Raw genomic sequence first — 19,194 nt, forward strand, 5'->3', positions numbered from 1 at the left:
AGGATGACAGAACCGTTCCAGCCACTGGCTGTGTAGAAGCAGCTAACTGTGGGAGGCGAGAATAGGGAAGAGCTGAAGAAGGAAGCTTTTCTTTCCTCAGCATGGTGAGGACCAGTCACCAAGAGGGGGTAATCAAAAGGAATAATAATGTCCAAGGCAGTTACAACCACTCTTGGAAGCTTGCATCTCTTCATCCATGTTTGTGGTCATTGTTAGGTTTATCCCATACTTTTATTAAAAGTTGCTCAGTAAAGTATCCAATGTAGTTTATTTTCTTTCCATAAGAGAATTTAATAAAATTTTAAAGTATCAAGCAAAGCTCAAGCTTTCATAGGCAGTTATTCCTGGTTCAATCTGTTCCTAGAACAGATTGCTTTTTTTTTTTTTTCTCTGCTGAGACAGGGTCTGGCTCTGTGGCCCAGGCTGGGGTGCAGAGGTGAGATCCTGGCTCACTGCAACCTCCGCCTCACACCTGTAATCCTAGCACTTTGGGAGGCCAAGGCGGATGGTTCACTTGAGCTCAGGAGTTGGAGAACAGATTTCTGACATAGAAAAACTATCCTTCATTTGATAGCTATTCCCCTGAGACCTCTGTGTCCACTCCACATTTTGACTCTATTTATCAATGAATTTTTAAAAATCACTAAGCAGTTATGGTCATTTCCTGATAAAAAGTATTGAACTTTTCAGGCATAGTCCCTTTATATATGTTTGATACGAATCATCAGAGAAATCTAAAGCAACATACACACAGTTCCTGACTTGCCATGGTTCGACTTAAGATTTTTCAACTTTACAGTGATTTGAAGGCAATGTTGAAAAATCTAAGTTGCATCATTGCAAGTTCAGAAACTGTCTGTGTGTTGCTTTAGAACCAAGTTGAAAAAGTACCATAATAACTGTACTTTGAGTACCCATACAACCATTCTGTTTCTTACTTTCAGTATAGTATTCAATATATTACAGGAAATATTAACACTTTCTTATAAAATGAGCTTTTTATTAGAAGATTTAGCCCAACTGTGGGTAAGGCTAAGCTATGAGGTTCCATGGGCTAGGTATATTAAATGCATTTTTGATTTATGATATGTTCAACTTTTGATGGGTTTATGGGGACTGCAACCTTATCAAAAGTTGAGAAGCCCATCTCTGCTTGTGTGAAACTCAGGTGCAATGAAACTGCTCTGGAACTTAGCATCAGGAAACCTCAATTTGAATTCCTCCTCCACCACCTTGAACTAAATCACTTCAGCTTTCTGAGCTATCTACTTGTAATATCTGCTTAACAGGGATGCTGTGAAGATTAAATAAAATGACATGTGGGAATGTGCTTGTGTTCCCAAATACATGGTTGTTAGATTAATTTATGGTCATTGAATCAGCATCACTACTTTTTTTAGAGCGTTCCCAATAATTTAAAAAATTCTTAGGCTGAGCTCCATGGCTCACGTTTGTAATCCCAGCACTTTGGGAGGCCAAGGCAAGAGGAATGCTGGAGCCCAGGAGTTCAAGACCAGCCTGGGCAACATAGGAAGACCTCATCTATACAAAAAAAAAATATATGTAAACATTTGCTGGGCATGGTGGTGCATGCCTTTGACCCCAGCTATTTGGAAAGCTGAGGCAGGAGGATAGCTTGTGCCCGGTTGGAGGAGATTGCAGTGAGCCGTGATTATACCACTGTACTCTAGCCTGAGCAACAGAGCAAGATCCTATCTCAAAATAATAATAATAATAATAAGATTAATACATTATTTAAACAAATGGTTATTTAGAACAGACCATGAACCAGGCCTGTGCTCCGTGGTGGAGAGAAAAACAGTGAAAAAGATGGTTATAGTTCTTGCTCTCATGGAACTTATAGTCTAGAAAGGAATACAGACTGGTAGGCAGATAGTTACAATGAGGGGCGCCAAGGGATGTGATGTAACATAACAGTAGCTTTTTTATTCTCATACTGTATTCACCCCAAATCTGCATCTATGTAGCTTTTATAGTCTGTAAAGCCAAGACATAAAAGTGTTGGGCAATCTCAGGGCACAATTGTACCAAATGACAGATCCATTATTGGGCTTGAAGGCAGGTGCCCTGTGTGACTCAACACAGGAATGGTAGAATGGCCACACCTCACCCACCTCAACAGCCATTGCAAGATTTTTTTTCTTATGAGATTTTATTATGCAAGTTTTTTTTTGTGCCATCAGCACCACAGGCTAGAGTCAGTCCTTGTTTCATTTTATTTATTTTTTTTAAGGAAATTTTAATTTTGGCCTTGTGCAGTGGCTCACGCCTGTAATCCCAGCACTTTGGGATGCTGAGGCAGGTGGGTCCCTTGAGTCCAGGAGTCTGAGACCAGCCTGGGCACCATGGCAAAACCCTATCTCTTTTTTTTTTTTTTTTTTTGAGGCAGAGTCTCAGTCTGTCACCCAGGCTAGCGTACAGTGGCGCAATCTCGGCTCACTACAATCTCTGCCTCGCAAGTTCAAGCGATTCTCCTGCCTCAGCCTCCTTAGTAGCTGGGATTGCAGGCACGCGCCACCACGCCCGGCTAATTGCAAAACCCTATCTCTACAAAAAATACAAAAAAATTAGCTGGGCATGGTGGCACATACCTGTGGTCCCAGCTACTTGGGAGGCTGAGGAGGGAGGATGGCTTGAACCTGTGAGTTTGAGGCTACAGTGAGCCATGTTCATGCCACTGCACTCCAGCCTGGGTGACAGGGTGAGACCCTGTCTCAAAAAAAAAAATTAGTTTTATTGAGGTATAAAATTAATTCATTTTAAGTGTACAATCTAATGATTTTTAATAAATTTACAGAGTTGTACACCCATTATTGCAATCTAGTTTTTAGCACGTTTTCCATCACCCATAAAAGAAACCTTAGGTCCCTTTGCAGGCATTCTCTGTTCTTACTCTCAGCCCCTGGCAATCACTAATCTATTTTCTGTCTCTAATCTATTTTCTGTCTCTGCAGATTTGCCTGTTTTGGGCATTTCACATAAATGGAATCAAACAATGTGTAGTCTTTTCTTTCAGTTAGTATCACGTTTTTTCTTTTTTTTTTTTTGAGACCGAGTCTCACTCTGTCACCAAGCTAGAGTGCAGTGGCGCGATAGCTCACTGCAACTTCCGACTCCCTGGTTCAAGCGATTCTCTTGCCTCACCCTCCCAAGTAGCTGGGATTACAGGCACATGGCACCACACCTAGCTAATTTTTGTATTTTTAGTAGAGATAGGGCTTTACCATGTTGGCCAGGATGGTCTCGATCTCCTGACCTTGTGATTCACCAGCCTCGGCCTCCCAAAGTGCTGGGATTACAGGCATGAGAGCAGCATGTTTTCGAGGGTCACCCATGTTGTAGCATGGATCAGTATCTATGACTAAATGGTATTCCACCATGTGATAGTCCACATGTGTTATCTATTCATTGGCTGATGGATATTTGGATTGCTCCCACTTTTTGATGATTATTCTTGATTTCACTTTGCCCTTCCACGAATGGGCCAGATTTCTGACAGTTACCTTTGTTTTTGCCCCAAATGCAAAAACACAATGGCATTTTTGCCATCTTCCTGTTTGGTCTCTATTTTTTTTTCTTTTGCCATCTTTCTGCTTTATGTCTGTCTTTCTCCTGCCTTTCCCTGTTGCTTCTCCCTTTCTCTTGCCTCACTATCTGTTAGTAAGCATAAAGCACAATTCACTGGGAAGAGCCTTGAGTAACAAGCGGGAGCACCTGGGTATGAGCCTGGGTTTAAGCCTGCTGTTAACTAGACCCTCTCTGAGCCATAACTACTTCATTTAGGAGAGATCAACTAGAATACAATTTTATTCTTTTAGCAGAATCATTTTCTTAAAATTTTACTTAGAATCCTGAGACATACCAGATTAGATTGCCACAGGTTTGAAGTGGAGGGTGGATCTTGGGGTCCTGTTGACTCTGTCCTTGAAATAGTCTGTGGACCTCAGGGCTTCAGTACTCAGTTTAAAATCCCCTGGATTAGTACAGTTCTAAAAATCTATAAAAGCGTTTTTAAAACCTCAGATGTCCTAGTCCTTTTCCAACATATCCATATGAAAGGAATCAGGGTTCGTGGCAAAAGCATCAGATATCAGAATCAGAGGACCTCCAGGACTTCTTACCTCTGTAATCTTGGGCAAATTATTTAACCCGAATCTTAGTTTCCTCAAGTGTCAATTGGAAGTGGTAACGTGTACAGTGGTGACACGTCATATGCACATTTAATGTGCAGGAATTCAAGGATACAATTAGCACAAAGAGAATTTAGTTACAGTGCTGTACCTGCTATTTGTCCTCACCTCCACTCCTCACCTTTCATCTGCTACGTCTTGGGCAAGAGGGCTGACCCCTACAGGCTGCATCTGACAGATGCCCTTTCTGCTGGCTTCCAGCTGTGATCCATCTACAGAAGGCACTAGTTGGCACGTGTGAGAGTCCTTGGTTATGGATAGCCTTAATGTGTTGGTTTTCTCAAATGATGGTTGTAGTAGTAATGAAAAGGTTATGTTGACAGACTCAGGACCTCCTGGTTAGCCAGGGTAGTACAGACAATAGTGATAGCTGAGGTCATGCACAAGTTTTCTCCTTCCTGGGTGCAGTGTTATTCTACCTGGAGATGATGTAATGGACTATGTCTGTTGGCCTCCAGCCAGGAAATGGTGCATGTAAAAGAGCACCAGCTGCAGTAGTAACAGTGGAATTGTGGAATCTACTGGAGGGCAGGAAGGAAGTCTCGGGTATTTCTCCTCATTCTTCACTTCTTGGGTGGCTTCACTAGTAGTGGCTGCATTTAATTTATGGCTCCAGTTCTTGCTGAACAGGCCTACCTTGTTCCAGCTTAACTTCAGTGATCCCAGCCCCTAGTTCTGGTGTAATTTCCTCCAGCCGAGGGGTGGCAGAGGCTTTCAGAAATCAGGAATGGCTGGGTTGCTTCACTGTCTTTTATTTGGCTTCTGTACTAGTCCATTCTCACGCTGCTAAGAAAGACATACCCGAAACTCGGTAATTTATAAAGGAAAAGGTTTACTGGACTCACAGTTCCACATAGCTGGGGAGCCTTCACTATCATGGTGACAAGTAAAGGAAAAGCAAAAGCACATGTTACATGGCGGCAGGTGAAAGAGCTTGTGCAGGGGACCTCAGATCTCGTGAGACTTACTACCACGAGAACAGTAGCGAGGGAACTTCTCCCATAATTCAGTTGCCTCCACCTGGCACTGCCCTTGACAAGTGGAGATTATTACAATTCAAGGTGAGATTTGGGCGAAGACATAGCCAAACCATATCAGCTTCTTAACTCTCTTCTGGACATTCCTATCCCCTGTGCAACTAATTCCCCGTAATAAAGCCCCTCTGTTTGAATACCTAGAATGGTTTCTGTTTTTCGGATTGGACCCTAATCAATGCAACTAAACCCTCGACAAAAAAGGAAGGAAAGAATAAGAATCTAAATAAGTTGGGCAATACCACCAGCCACTCCTCTCAATGAACCTGTGCCCTGGAATGAGGGTGAGATAGGAGACATGGAAGCCTCAGTTAGTCTCAGGTCTTAGTGTCCCTCGTTGGGTTTTGTTTTTGTTTTTGTTTTTGTTTTTTGAGATGGAGTCTCACTCTGTTGCCCAGGCTGGAGTGCAGTGGTGTGATCTCAGCTCACTGCAACCTTCGCCTTCTGGATTCAAGCTATTCTCTTGCCTCAGCCTCCCGAGTAGCTGGGCTTATAGGCATGTGCCACCATGCCCACTAATTTTTGTATTTTTTTTGGTAGAGAGGGATTTACCATGTTGGCAAGGCTATTCTCAAACTCCTGTCCTCAAGTGATCCACCTGCCTTGGCCTCTCAAAGTGCTGGGATTACAGGTGTGAGCCACTGTGCCCAGCCCCCTCATTGGGTTTTAAGTTGTGGAGGTTTTGGTATATCCTGGCCTCTAAGGCAAATGAACTTATTTACATAGACACAAAATTATGTGTCCTCTATTTCGTGGTCAGGAGATGTTAAGTGTATGTGATTTCACCTTCCTTGGTGACTACGGAACCCAACCCCTCATGCAAGATGAAGCTCTGCTGATAATCACAGGGCAATATGAGGATCAGATAAAATAGTGTGAGTGAAAGCACATTATAAACTGTAAAATCTCAAACAAATACAGGACATTATTATTACTTACATTCCAAATCCCCATCATCCAGGAACAAGGCAATTTAAGTCTTTTTATGGGACTTGAGAAGTTACTTTGAAGGTTTTTTAGGGTTCTCCACTGTTTTCTGTTTTACTATTTTATTTTGCTTTTTTAGAGACGGGGTCTCACTCTGTCACCCAGGCTGGAGTGCAGTGTGGTGTGATCATAGTTCACTGTCACCTTGAATTCCTAGGCTCAATTGATCCTCCCACCTCAGCCTCCCAAAGTGCTGGGATTACAGGCAAGAGCCACTGTGCCTGGCCTCTCCATTGTTTTCTACAAAAAAAGAGGAAACGAAGTCATGATTCCTAGGGGAGATAAGGAGAGTGCATTTAACCTAATGGTCTCATTCCTTAACTAGAAGCACAAGAAACAAAAAGTTATTTGAGCCCAGGAGTTGGAGGCCAGCCTGGGGCAACATAGGCAGAGCCCTGTCTTTACAAGAGTTAAAATTAGCTGGGTGAGGTGGCACATGCCTGTAGTACCAGCTGCTTAGGAGCCTGAGGTGGGCAGATTGCTTGAGGTCAGGAGTTCAAGGCTGCAGTGAGCAGTGATTGTGCACTCCAGCTGGGGCAACAGAACGAGACCCTGTCTCAAAAAAAAAAAAAAAAAAGGTAGCATTCTATGTTTTCTCCTGTAAAATGCATTAGAATTTACAGAATTATGAAAAGATTATCCTGCTCTTTGTCTTGGAGATGAAATTGGGATGGGAAAAAGTACAACACTTGGCTTTACTTGCTAGGTGCTCAATGTTAAGTTAATGTTCCTGGCTGGGTGCAGTGGCTCACGCCTGTAATTCCAGCACTTTGGGAGGCCGAGGTGGGCGGATCACTAGGTCAAGAGATCAAGACCATCCTGGCTAACACGGTGAAACCCCGTCTCTACTAAAAATACAAAAAAAAAAAAAAATTAGCCGGGTGTGGTGGTGCGCGCCTGTAATCCCAGCCACTCAGGAGGCTGAGGCAGGAGAATTGCTTGAACCCGGGAGGTGGAGGTTGCAGTGAGCCGAGATCACGCCATTGCACTCCATCCTGGAGACAGAGCAAGACTCCATCTGAGAAAAAAAAAAAAAAAGTTAACATTTCTTAGTATTTCCCTATATGTTTCTTCTAAAATCAATGCTATACTTAGAAAAGAAAAAGAAGCTTACAATTTCATTATTCTCTTCTCTGAGACAGAAAGATGATTTTTTTTTTTTTTTTTTTTTTTTTTTTTTTTTTTTTTTTGAGACGGAGTCTCCCTCTGTCACCCAGGCTGGAGTGCAGTGGCGCAATCTCGGCTCACTGCAAGCTCCGCCTCCCGGGTTCACGCCTTTCTCCTGCCTCAGCCTCTCCGAGTAGCTGGGACCACAGGCGCCCGCCACCATGCCCGGCTAATTTTTTGTGTTTTTAGTAGAGACGGGGTTTCACCGTGGTCTCGATCTCCTGACCTCGTGATCCGCCCGCCTCGGCCTCCCAAAGTGCTGGGATTACAAGCGTGAGCCACTGCGCCCAGCCAGAAAGATGATTTTTGATGATAAGATTTTCACATTGCTGCAGCAAACCACAAATTATACCGATGTGAACTAGGTCCCCACACATTTTTCCTCCCCAAATATGATCTTGCGGGGATCTATTTTGAATCCATGTCTTTTTTTAAGCCTTTGTTCAAATCTTCCTTCAAATTGCTTTATGAACCCTATCTTTTAGGACCAAGGACTGAACATTCTTTTTTATTCTAAGAGGTAAAGAAGCTAAGGAAGCTAACGGGACACTAATGCAAGCTGACCTGTTCAGTTACTAATTTGCATTTTACAAAATAATAACAACAGTGACGGTGATGACGGTGATGACGAGTGCCCTAAGATTGTTATCTTGGGTTTCTTAAATTAGAGTTGAGAAACCGTTGCTAGCCAAACCTCCCAAGACTCATTCCCTGGTTGTTGTGTTTGATAAATTTGTCTCTCTGGTGACACATATCCGGCTGGACCAACAGAGTGATGAAATTCTCTCCTTCTTGCCTAATTTTTCTTTTGGACTCTACTCAGCAATACGTCTGAATTTCTGTGTAGGTGTCCAGCTTTCAGATTTTTCCAATTGTTTCCAAAAATGTAATAAAATGGGCATGGTGGCTCAAGCCTACAATCCCAGCACTTTGGGAGGCCAAGGCAGGAGGGTAGCTTGAGCCCAGGAGTTTGAGACCAGCCTGGACAACATGGCAAAACCCCATATCTACAAAAATTAGAAAATTAGGAGGCGGGCTTCCAATCTAGTTCCATCTGGTTCTCCCACCGCCCTCCCTGTGGGTCTCAGCAGCTCGGGAGGCGGGAGGAGTGGCAGCGGCCAGGCAGCCCAGCTTCGCGAAGGCTCTCCGTGCGCCGCGGCCCGCGGGCACCCGGCACGCGCCCTCCCTGCCGCCAGGATGCCCAAGAGGAAGGTCATCTCCACCGAAGGGGCCGCCAAGGAAGAGCCCAAGAAGACATCGGCGAGTTTGTCAGCTAAACCTCCTGCAAAAGTGGAAGCGAAGCTGAAAAAGGCAGCAGCGAAGGATAAATCTTCAGACAAAAAAACGCAAACAAAAGGGAAAAGGGGAGCAAAGGGAAAACAGGCCCAAATGGCTAACCGAGAAACTAAAGAAGATTTATCTGCAGAAAACAGTGAAATGAAAACTGAGGAGAGTCCAGCCTCCCTGATGAAGCAGGAGAGAAAGAAGCCAAGTCCGATTAATACCATACACTATGTCTTCTCAGTGGTCCCTGTCTCCCTTCTTGTACAATCCAGAGGAATATTTTTATCAATTATTTTGTAAATGCAAGCTTTTTAGTAGCTCTAGAAACATTTTTAAGAAGGAGAGAATCCCACCTCATCCCATTTTTTAAGTGTAAATGCTTTTTTTTAAGAGGTAAAATCGTTTGCTGGTTGTTAATTTTTTGCTACAACCAGAAAATAGTATGGGATATTTAATTATGGGAGGCTTTGACTGTCTCGGGTGTCAGCTTAACATTCCATAGATGGGGGGTTAGTTTTTATATCCTATAATACAAAGCATATTAAATGACAATATGGAGTCAGTCCTGCATTTAATGTCTTGAACATTTTAAATTACTTCTATTCCCATGTTGTTTTTTGGTAGAATTGTTTCCTAAAGAAAACCACTCTTTGTTCATGGCTCTCCCTGTGAGAATTATGTGCACTCTGTAACCTCTTTGGTTGTGGTAGCCCTATTTTCCTAATAACTTTGTTACTGTGCTGTAAAAGATTAAAAATTTGAATATGTAGTGTACATGCTGTTCCAGTTGTGAATCGGTGGGACATATGTGACAGCTTATCATGTGAAGATACTGGTACCCGATAGCCTCTTAAGGAAAATTTGCTTCCGAACTTCAAGCTGGGAAGTCACTGGAATAACTTTAAAAATGAATTACAAAACATGGCTTTTTAGATTTTTGTTATGTATGTTAAGAATTGTGTACAAATTGAAATGTCTGTACTGATCCTCAACCAATAAAAATCTCAATTATGAAAGAAAAAAAGAAAATTAGCTAGGTTTAGTGGGGTGCACCTGTAATCTCAGCTACTGGGAGGCTGAGGTGGGAGCATCACTTGAGCCCAGGAGGTTGAGGCTGCAGTGAACTATGACTGTGCCACCGCACTCCAGCCTGGGCGACAGAGTGAGACCCTGTCTGAAAAAATAAAATAAAATAAAGAGCCCCAAATCAGTGTTTTGAATAGTTTGAAATCAGTCTTATCTGTTGAGACAAGCACTGATGGATGTTGCTAGATTCCTGCCACCCTGTGTGTGTGTGTGAGGGGAAGGGATGCTGGAGGAGGGAAGGATGGAGAGAGACAGGCAGGGCCTGTTCTGTTTTACACAGGGCTGAAATCTTACAACACATGCCATGTAATCAGGCTAAGGACAAATAATCCCTATGAATAAATTTACAGTGAATTGACCTACATTTCACATTAGATAAAACACACTTAAGTCATTAAATGAATTTCTCTCTCTGGTTCATTAGTTCCCGGCATGCTCTGATCCTTTGCTCATTTGTCATATGGCTCGTGAAAGCTGAATATGGGAAAAAGAAACTAAATCACTGCATCTGTCCCCTTACCAGGTCAGGATATGTTCCCCAGAGAGGAGTTATTATGATGTTGGAGATTGACTGGTTCTACGGTTGATCTTGGCTAAGAGACTGAGAAGCTACACTCGACATATCGGCCTCGTGGCGTTCTGCCAAGTGCTGTGCACATTAGCAATGATGTGCCCATGCTCACGTTACCCAGGAGTCATCTGATGCTAAGAGCTTAGATTCAGCATTATGAGAGCTCTCGAGAATGGGTCTCATCAGAGTTCTGAGCAGCAGGGTTGATGAGTAAAGAGGCTGGCCTTTAAAAAAAACTCTCACTTGAAGCTCAAACCTTCAAGTTTTCCTTTCGTCTCTGGAGATACTCATTGAGTAAAGGTGTTGTAGAGGGAACAATTGTGGGTTGGCCCCAAATAGTATTTGCTGTGGCATGTAGGTCCAAGTGGATCTATTTTTTAATGGTGATGTCATTCTTGGTGTGGAACTCACGGTGTTTCGTGAAGCTGCTGGTCTGGCTTTGGAGAGTCTGAGAAACAAGTCAACATTATAACATTAGCCATTCTAATGAGCCTCGGAGCAGTTGAGTGTAGCATTTTAATATATAAAGGCCAACATATAGTAATGCTCTGGGGTAGAAACAGGAGCTCTGAAAAACAGAAAGAAGGAGAGTGGCATGAACAGGGCTGACCATGTGCCATCAATGGCTGCCCGCAAAGCTCATGGGGTCTTAGTTGGCATTACTAGAGTTACAGACAATGGAAAGAAGGTGCACTGGGGAGACTGAAGCTATGATATTTGTCCAGCATTTTGGCCAATATTTTAAGAGGCAAAGTGGAATATGTTCAGGGTAAGTAATTTACAAGATGCCATACAAAAAATGATTCATCCAAACAACATATGCTAAGCCAAACCCAGAGATGAGGACTACAGATAACAGAGATGTAGGTGACACCTTCTCCAGTCTCAAGGAGGTCACAGTTAGTAATGGCTGAAAGAATGTGAGATTCGTAGTTAGGTAAAAAGGAAATTATATGCTCAAATATTTTAAAAGCAATCATATGAAAGAGGATTAGTCCTGCTCTCTGTGTTACTGAGGTGGAATTAAATCCAGTGAGCGGAAGCCACAAAGACTCAGTTTAGTTCAATATGAGTTGAAATTACCAACAGTGAGAGGAATTTAAAGATGCAGTGGACAGCTCGAGGGAGTTGTGAGATCCTGGTTCTCAGATGTTTAAAAACAGGCCTGACCAGGCACGGTGGTTCATGCCTGAGGCCCCAGCACTTTGAGGGGCAGAGGTGGGAGGATCAGTTGAGCCCAGGAGTTTGAGGCTGCAGTGAGCCAAGATCATGCCACTGCACTCCAGCCTGGGTAACAGCGCGAGAGACCCTGTCTCTAAAAAAAGAAAAAGAACAGGCTGGCAGGGCGCAGTGGCTCACGCCTTGGAAGGCTGAGGTAGGTAGATCACTTGAGCCCAGGAGTTTGAGACCAGCCTAGGCAACATGGCAAAACCCTGTCTCAACTGAAAATACAAAAATAAGCTGGGCGTGGTGGCGTGTGCCTGTAATTCCAGCTACTTGGGAGGCTGAGGCAGGAGAATTGCTCGAACCCAGGAGGCGGAAGTTGTGGTGAGCTGAGATCACATCACTGCACTCCAGCCTGGGAGACAGAGCAAGACTCCATCTCAAAAAACAAACAAACAAACAACAAAAAATAAAAATTAGCCAGTTTCATAACCTGGTCTCAAAACAAATAAATAGATAAAAAATTTAAATTAATTTTTTAATAATAATAAATAAGAACAGGTCTGATGGCCAGTAGTAGAGGTAGTTGCTGGCACATATACTCCCCTATTCATTCAGTATTTACCCTATTCCATACCAGTGCACCAAGTACATTCCTGTGTTCCAAATTTTATGGATATACTGGTGAGTAAAATCAAAGACCCTTCTCTCATGTAGCTCATACCTCATGGCGAGAGACAAACATGAATCGAACAATCACATGAGTACATGTAAAACTGCAACTGGGAAAGTGTTTGATGGAAAGGCCCATTGGGTGTTACAAGAGCAGATAAAAGGGTGTTTGACCTATCGCGGGAGGCCAGGGACATCCTTGAGAAACCCTCAACCAGGCTGAGATCCGCAGGCTGGGTTGGGGTACAGAAAGGTGTTCCAGGCAAAAAGGACAGACTACGCAGGGTTCTATGGTAGGAAGAAAGCTCTTAGATAACAGGGAGATGATTCTCAATGATGTTTAAGACCTCTTTCTTTTTACCAATTTTTATCTATTTATTGAATAGGTAATAGATAAATTTAACACATTTCAAAGGTATGAAAGGGTACAGAGTGAACAGTAAGCCTCCCTTACTGCTCTGACCCAGAAACAATCACTCTTGCCAGGTTTTTCTGATTCTCCTAAAGGTATTAGATGCATCAACTAATATTCCTTTTTCTACCCTCCACAAAATTGTAGTACCCTCTACACCATTTTATATCTTGTTTATTCTCCTAACAATATATCTGAGGCTCTCTCAGCACATTCAGAGCTACCCTGCAGGTTTTTTAGCAGCCACACAGCAATCCAGTGAAGGAGGCACCATAGCTGAGTTAGCCTCTCCTTTACCGAGGCTATGTAGGAGGATTGCAAGCAAAACAACAGTGAATATCCTTGTATGCACACAATTTTGCAAATCTATGATTGTCTGTAATGCAAACTTTGATTTTCTTCTTTATATTATGTCTGATTACAATAGTAATACATGCTTACAGGAAAATATTTGCAGAAATATATAACGCAGAATGTGGAAGTACTCAAGAATCTCACCTTTCATAACCACTATGGCTATTCATTTGTCCAGATATTTCTAATCTAGAATAATTCAAAAAGAAGGGGCACGTGGCACACAGAGCGTAAGGCAGATTCCAGAATCTTTCCCTCTCTATGGTTTGGAGTTCACATAGAGAGAAGCTGTAATTCCTCCCAGAGGGTGCTGATGCATTCCTCTACTATAATAACTGTTTTTAACTTGGATTCCACGGATGACTTTGGGATAGAGATTAGTTTGTCAATGAAGGTGTATTTTCCATGTAAGGGATCTAAAGCTTTCATCAGATTCTTTTTTTTTTTTTTTTGAGGCAGAGTTTTGCTTTTGTCCTCCAGGCTGGAGTACAATGGTATGATCTCGACTCATTGCAACTTCTGCTTCCCAGGTTCAAGCGATTCTCCTGCCTCAGCCTCCCAAGCAGCTGGGATTACAGGTGCCTGCCACCATGCCTGGCTGATTTTTGTATTTTTAGTAGAGATGGGGTTTCACCATATTGGCCGGGTTGGTCTTGAACTCCTGATCTCAGGTGATCCGCCCTCCTCAGCCTCCCAAAGTGCTGGGATTACAGACGTGAGCTGCCATGCCTGGCCTCATCAGATTCTTCAAGGGGTGTATGATCCCCTACCAAAGTTAAGAGTATCTACTACTAGAGACAGCAATCAGTTTAGTTTCATTTTTCATTGAAGAGTGGTATTAAATCCTGCCAACTACACCAAAAAGAAAAAAGAAAGAAAGAAAAAAGAGTGGTGTTAGTCTTGGCAGAGGGCTTTTCCAAGGGTTCCTAAATTGTTGCAGAATTTAAATAAATTATTTAGCCTCATCTATTAAATAAGGGTTAATAATGGCAACTCATGGGGTCTTTATGAGGATTAAATGTTAATATTTGCAAGCACTTGGAAAGTTGCTGTCAAATCATAAGCCCTATTACATACATGTTTGTAAAGTAACACTAGTTCACGTGTTCCCTGCCTGCCCCAACCCCAAGGAGAAAACCAAGGTCCGTAGTAAAGAGCAGAAGACTTTTGACAAGCAGCCAGACCTCCTGAATAATTTCGAATACAGAATCTTCCCTAGCAGCATGCTATCCCTATCCAGAGATCAAAACGGATCTAGGTCATTTGAGGAAGTAGCCAGGCAGAGGATGTTGAAGAGCTGCAGTACAACTGAATGTTAGTTATGCAGCTAGGAAGGACAATTTTTTGTAGTAAAAAAAAAAGCAAATTATATATAGACTAGATAGATACATACACACAAATGTGCACATGTATGTACCTATGTGTGTATATCATATTTATAAGAAATTATTTAATTTTAAATTGAGGATTTTTTTTTCAACAGCAAGAGAAGGAGCTACCTCTAAACTATAATACCGGAAAATTTACAGTTCAGGATGTGTAATCAGCAGGAATTACGATCACTTTTCTCTTTCCTCATCACCTTCCCTTGTCGAAAACTATGTATGTACACATAGACATAAATATATCATTTATTACTTATAGAATAATGCAATTGAATTATGTTATCTAAAAGGCACTTTAAGTATTTCAGATGCTTTGAGGACTGTTGAAAAAGTGCATGCGCACGTCGATCCCAGGTCCTATTGTTTTCTCCTTCCATCTCACCCTGCAGTGTCATACAGTCCCAGCCCTGCACTCACTAAGCCTTAGGTGGGGGAATTAATTCAGTTCTGTCTCATTAAGTACTGAGCACAATGGCCAAGCACAGTTGCTCGTGCCTATAATCCTAGTGTGCTTTGGGAGGCCGAGCGGGGCCGATTGCCTGAGCCCAGGAGTTCGAGACCAGTCTGGGCAACATGGTAAAACCCTGTCTCTACTAAAAATACAAAAATTAGCTGGGTGTGGTGACACTTGCCTCTAATCTCAGCTACTTGGGGGGCTGAGGCACAAGAACTGCTTGAACCTGGGAGGTGGAAGTTGCAGTGAGCCCAGATCGCGCCACTGCACTCCAGCCACAGCGAAACTCTGTCTCCAAAACAACAACAACAACAACAACAACAACAACAACAACAACTAGTACTGAGCACAAGTATTGAGCATCTAGTCTGTGCCAGAAGCATGGCATAAAGCAAAAGAAATCAAATGGAGTCTCTAGGCTGTGCCTCTGTCGGCTTGTCTGTAAAATAAGGTGCTTGAATTAGATGATTAATCTGTCTTTTCCTAGCTCTGACATCTATGATATGAAGTAAAACTGAGCAATCGTTTGTATCTAAAAATCTTCAGAATATTTACCAATAGGCTTCATGATCATCAAATTGCCACACAAATCTCATCACCTCTACTGTAGTCCCTCCAGTACTTGAATTATTAGCAATGCATCATTAATGCTGATAATGCATCATTAATAATGACAGATTATTTGTACAGTGTGCCATAATACCAAGAACTCTTCACAACAACTGTGGGACAGAGAGCTCTGGCAGTCTCACCCTTGTTTTTACAGACAAGGAAACTGAGACTGAGAAAGGTTGAAGGTGGCAGAATAAGGACTTGAACCCATGTCTAACTTGTGATCAGGGTTCTTTCTGCCCCTGCCACCACTGCACTTATGAAATGCTAGTGGGCATTGTCCCCACTGTGTGCCTACATCTTCCCTCCCATCCACATCAGCAGGGGCAGTCCTATACAATTTCTTTATTGCACTCGCAACATTGTGCCCACTGGGCACCTGCTTCACTCTGCAACCAGTGCAGGCCCCATCCCACATTTGCTTGGCAGGGCTGGGAGCTGCTGTGGGGTGAATCAGGTCTCTGTGGCCCAGCCCAAGAGAAAGAAGTTTAATAGAGAGACCTAGGCACAGGCCTCGGCTGCCTGCCCTGGCAGAGGCCCTCCCCAGGGCAAAAGCACAAACCCAGAGTTCTTTGTCCATCTTATCCCGGCATCAGCAGGCCCTGAACTGTTCATTGAAATTCCTTGAAGGAAGCTTGCTGTCAATTAGACTTCTTCTGTTTAAGGTTTTGATCTCAACAAAAATGAGTGGGTCATTTCGGTGCTTCTGTGAGTGACTCTGCAGACCTGCAGCCAAGGCTGCCGGCCAGCCGGCCTCAGCCGTCCAGAGCGTGCTCCCATATTGACCTGCCTGAGGCCAGCCCTCATGGGATGTTTCCAATAGTAATGATAAAAAATGTGCTTAAGCTTAGGTGGCATTGGGAATATTTTTCAAAGCACAGTCACATTCAAACAAATGCTGGGCAGGCATGACTGACTCCTTACAACCTGGGAAAGAGAGATTAGCTATGGGGAATTGGGTCCATGGAGCTATTAAGTTGCAAAGTTGAGATAGGAATGCAGATCTTCCATACCCAGCCGTATGATCTCTGCATTCTACCAGGCTTCCACCACCCTGTAGAGCTGGTTAGGTTTATCTTGGAGACTCTCTCTCCTGCTCCAGGTTCCAGGGCTTTTCAAGAGTCAGAGGGCCGGGCGCAGTGGCTCACGCCACCAGCACTTTGGGAGGCTGGGGTGAGCAGATCACCTGAAGTCAGGAGTTCCAGACCAGCCTGGCCAACATGGTGAAACCCCGTCTCTACTAAAAATACAAAAATTAGCCAATGGGTGCCCATAATCCCAGCTAATTGGGAGGCTGAGGCACGAGAATCACTTGAACCCAGGAGGCGGAAGTTGCAGTGAGCTGAGATGGAGCCACTGCACTTCAGCCTGGGTGACAAGAGTGAAACTCCATCTCAAAAAAAAAAAAAAAAAAAGGAAAAGAGTCAGAGAACCGCTACCTCATCATGAAGCTGAGTCCTGCCTTCCCCTGGTGAATGGCATGAGTTCTGAAGTTGCCCTCTTCTTCTCCATCCACCTCATGAAACCTCTTACTGTCTTTCTAAACAGATCACTGCTCCAAGGAAAAAGCAATGGGATTACATGTATTTGCACACAGATGTGAATTGATGAATGTTAACATATTTGTCAGGAATACTTGTGGAATCCCAAAACACAGGACTCTCTAAGGGTGAAATTTCAAGAGCTATTTGTAAGCACACAAAACGCACTGTAAGGTGTCTGTTTACTCCTTAAATTCTGTTCTAGATCCCTACACAGCATGGAGGTTTGCTGCGGCTGGGGAGAGGAGATGCTCAGGCCCACAGCATCTTTGCAGTTCTGAGCCCATGAGCAGTGACAGTAAGAAAGGTGGGCAGATAGAATGCAAAAGAGCTGTGCCCCATTCAAGTACAGACAACGGATTACCCCACGTGACACGGCTGCTGAGAACAAAGTCAGGTTCATGACACCACAGACCCATTCCTACCGACGAGCCCAAGGCCCTGCGTGTTCCCAAAGTCATCCTAGAACCACTGAACTGGGTTCCCAGCACTGTGAGGGCACAAAGCTCCAGACCAGCCATTCTTTTGCCACCTTCACTCCTCACCCCTGCTTGTTCTGGAAGCCCAAGTGCACTTCTGCATTCTGCAGCAAGGGAGCACTAAATAATCCACCCCGAGGCTCTGGGGCTGTGCCTGGCTGCCGACTTTTCCGCAGGAACCTTGGGGCTCATCGGTTTATAGATCGCCCCAGTCAAAAAACAAAGAATCTCAGCTACCTCTCCTTTCCATCTACTGTTGTTACACATCTCTCTAGATGGTCTCTGAATCTCCTTCTTCCTTCCCTGCTGTGATTGAAGTGGGCACTTTAGAAGCAGACTCATTTTCTCTCCTGTCTGCTCTGGGCTTTCAGTTTCATGCAGCAGTGCTCCCCCAATGCCCAGCTATTCCCTTTCTCCCTAAGAGTCCCTTCATTAATACCCCATCAGGAACCCCTGCTGCTAGCAAGAGGAGTAGAAATGCTAACCTTAGCTGGGCACTGATCACAGCTCAGGCTCTGTGCTAAGTGCTTGCCTTGCATTTTCTCATTTAATCCCAACAAATGAATGATCTAAGTGCTATTTCTGTGTCTCTGTGTGTGTGTGTGTGTGTGTGTGTGTGTGTGTGCCAATTTTACAAGTGGGGAAACTGATGCACAGGCAGGGGAAGTAATTTGCCCAAGATCACACGGTTGGATCGTGGAGGAATTGGGGTGTTCTTGCTAATACAAACAAGCTTCAAGGAATAGCCTTGTGCTTTTAACTTTGGAAGCTCTAGAATAAATTCCTTGAAGGGGAATGATGGGATCAAACAGAAACCACAATTAACATTTTAGATAAATCTTTCCAAATTGTCCCCAAAATGGTTTTATACATTATACTTCCAACAACTATGTATGAGAATGCCTGTTGTATCCTTGCCATTACTGGATATTTTCAATTTTGTATCCCATTCTGATAAATAAGGATTTTGTTTTCATTTTCATTCTTTAGTTACTGGTGAGGAGGAGCACATGTTCATGTTTATTGGCCCGTTGTACTTTTCTGCCCAGATATAAATGTTAATAATACAAAACAACTGATTTCCTCCCCAGAATCCACATTTCCTTTATTCCTTGTCATGATCACCCACTAGTTACCCAAAACAGAAATCCAGGAACAGACTTTGGGTCTTCCTTCTGCTCTTCTTTCTTTCTTTCCTTTTTTTTTTTTTTTTTTTTTTGAGTTGGAGTCTTTCTCTGTCACCCAGGCTGGAGTGCAATGGTATGATCTTGGCTCACTGCAACCTCCACCTCCTGAGCTCAAGTGATTCTCTTGCCTCAGCCTCCTGAATAGCTGGGATTATAGGTACGTGTCACCACACCTGGCAAATTTTTGTATTTTTAGTAGATACAGGGTTTCACTATGTTGGCCAGGCTGGTCTCTAACTCCTGACCTCAGGTGATTCACCCACCCCGGCCTCCCAAAGTGCTGGGATTACAGGCATGCGCCACCACCCTGGCCTCTTTCTGCTCTTCTTTCTACAGCTAGTCAATCTTGACTGCCTCTTATATGCTTCTGGGATCGACTCCATACTGTCCCCATGACCCCCTGGATGGTGCAGGCTGTCATCACCATTCTCAGAACAGTCCTTGGGGGATGCTGCTGTGGTAGCTACCACACAGGCCTTGTCTTGTTTTATTCTCAATAACCTTAGAGTGGGTGCTGTTATCCCCATTGTCCACTGCGTGTTCCACATCATGAGGGAGGATCACTTCCTCCACCCCCTTCTCTGCTGCTCCAAT

At 43.6% G+C, this 19,194-nt stretch overlaps 1 pseudogene; it reads left to right on the forward strand.

The window, feature by feature from the left end:
• Positions 1-8,596: 8,596 nt before the first annotated feature.
• Positions 8,597-8,901, forward strand: LOC116482289 (non-histone chromosomal protein HMG-14-like; annotated as a pseudogene).
• The last annotated feature ends 10,293 nt before the right edge of the window (positions 8,902-19,194 follow it).

Source organism: Hylobates moloch, unplaced genomic scaffold (genome assembly GCF_009828535.3).
Source record: "Hylobates moloch isolate HMO894 unplaced genomic scaffold, HMol_V3 SCAFFOLD_14, whole genome shotgun sequence".
In the NCBI taxonomy this organism is placed as follows: domain Eukaryota; kingdom Metazoa; phylum Chordata; class Mammalia; order Primates; family Hylobatidae; genus Hylobates; species Hylobates moloch.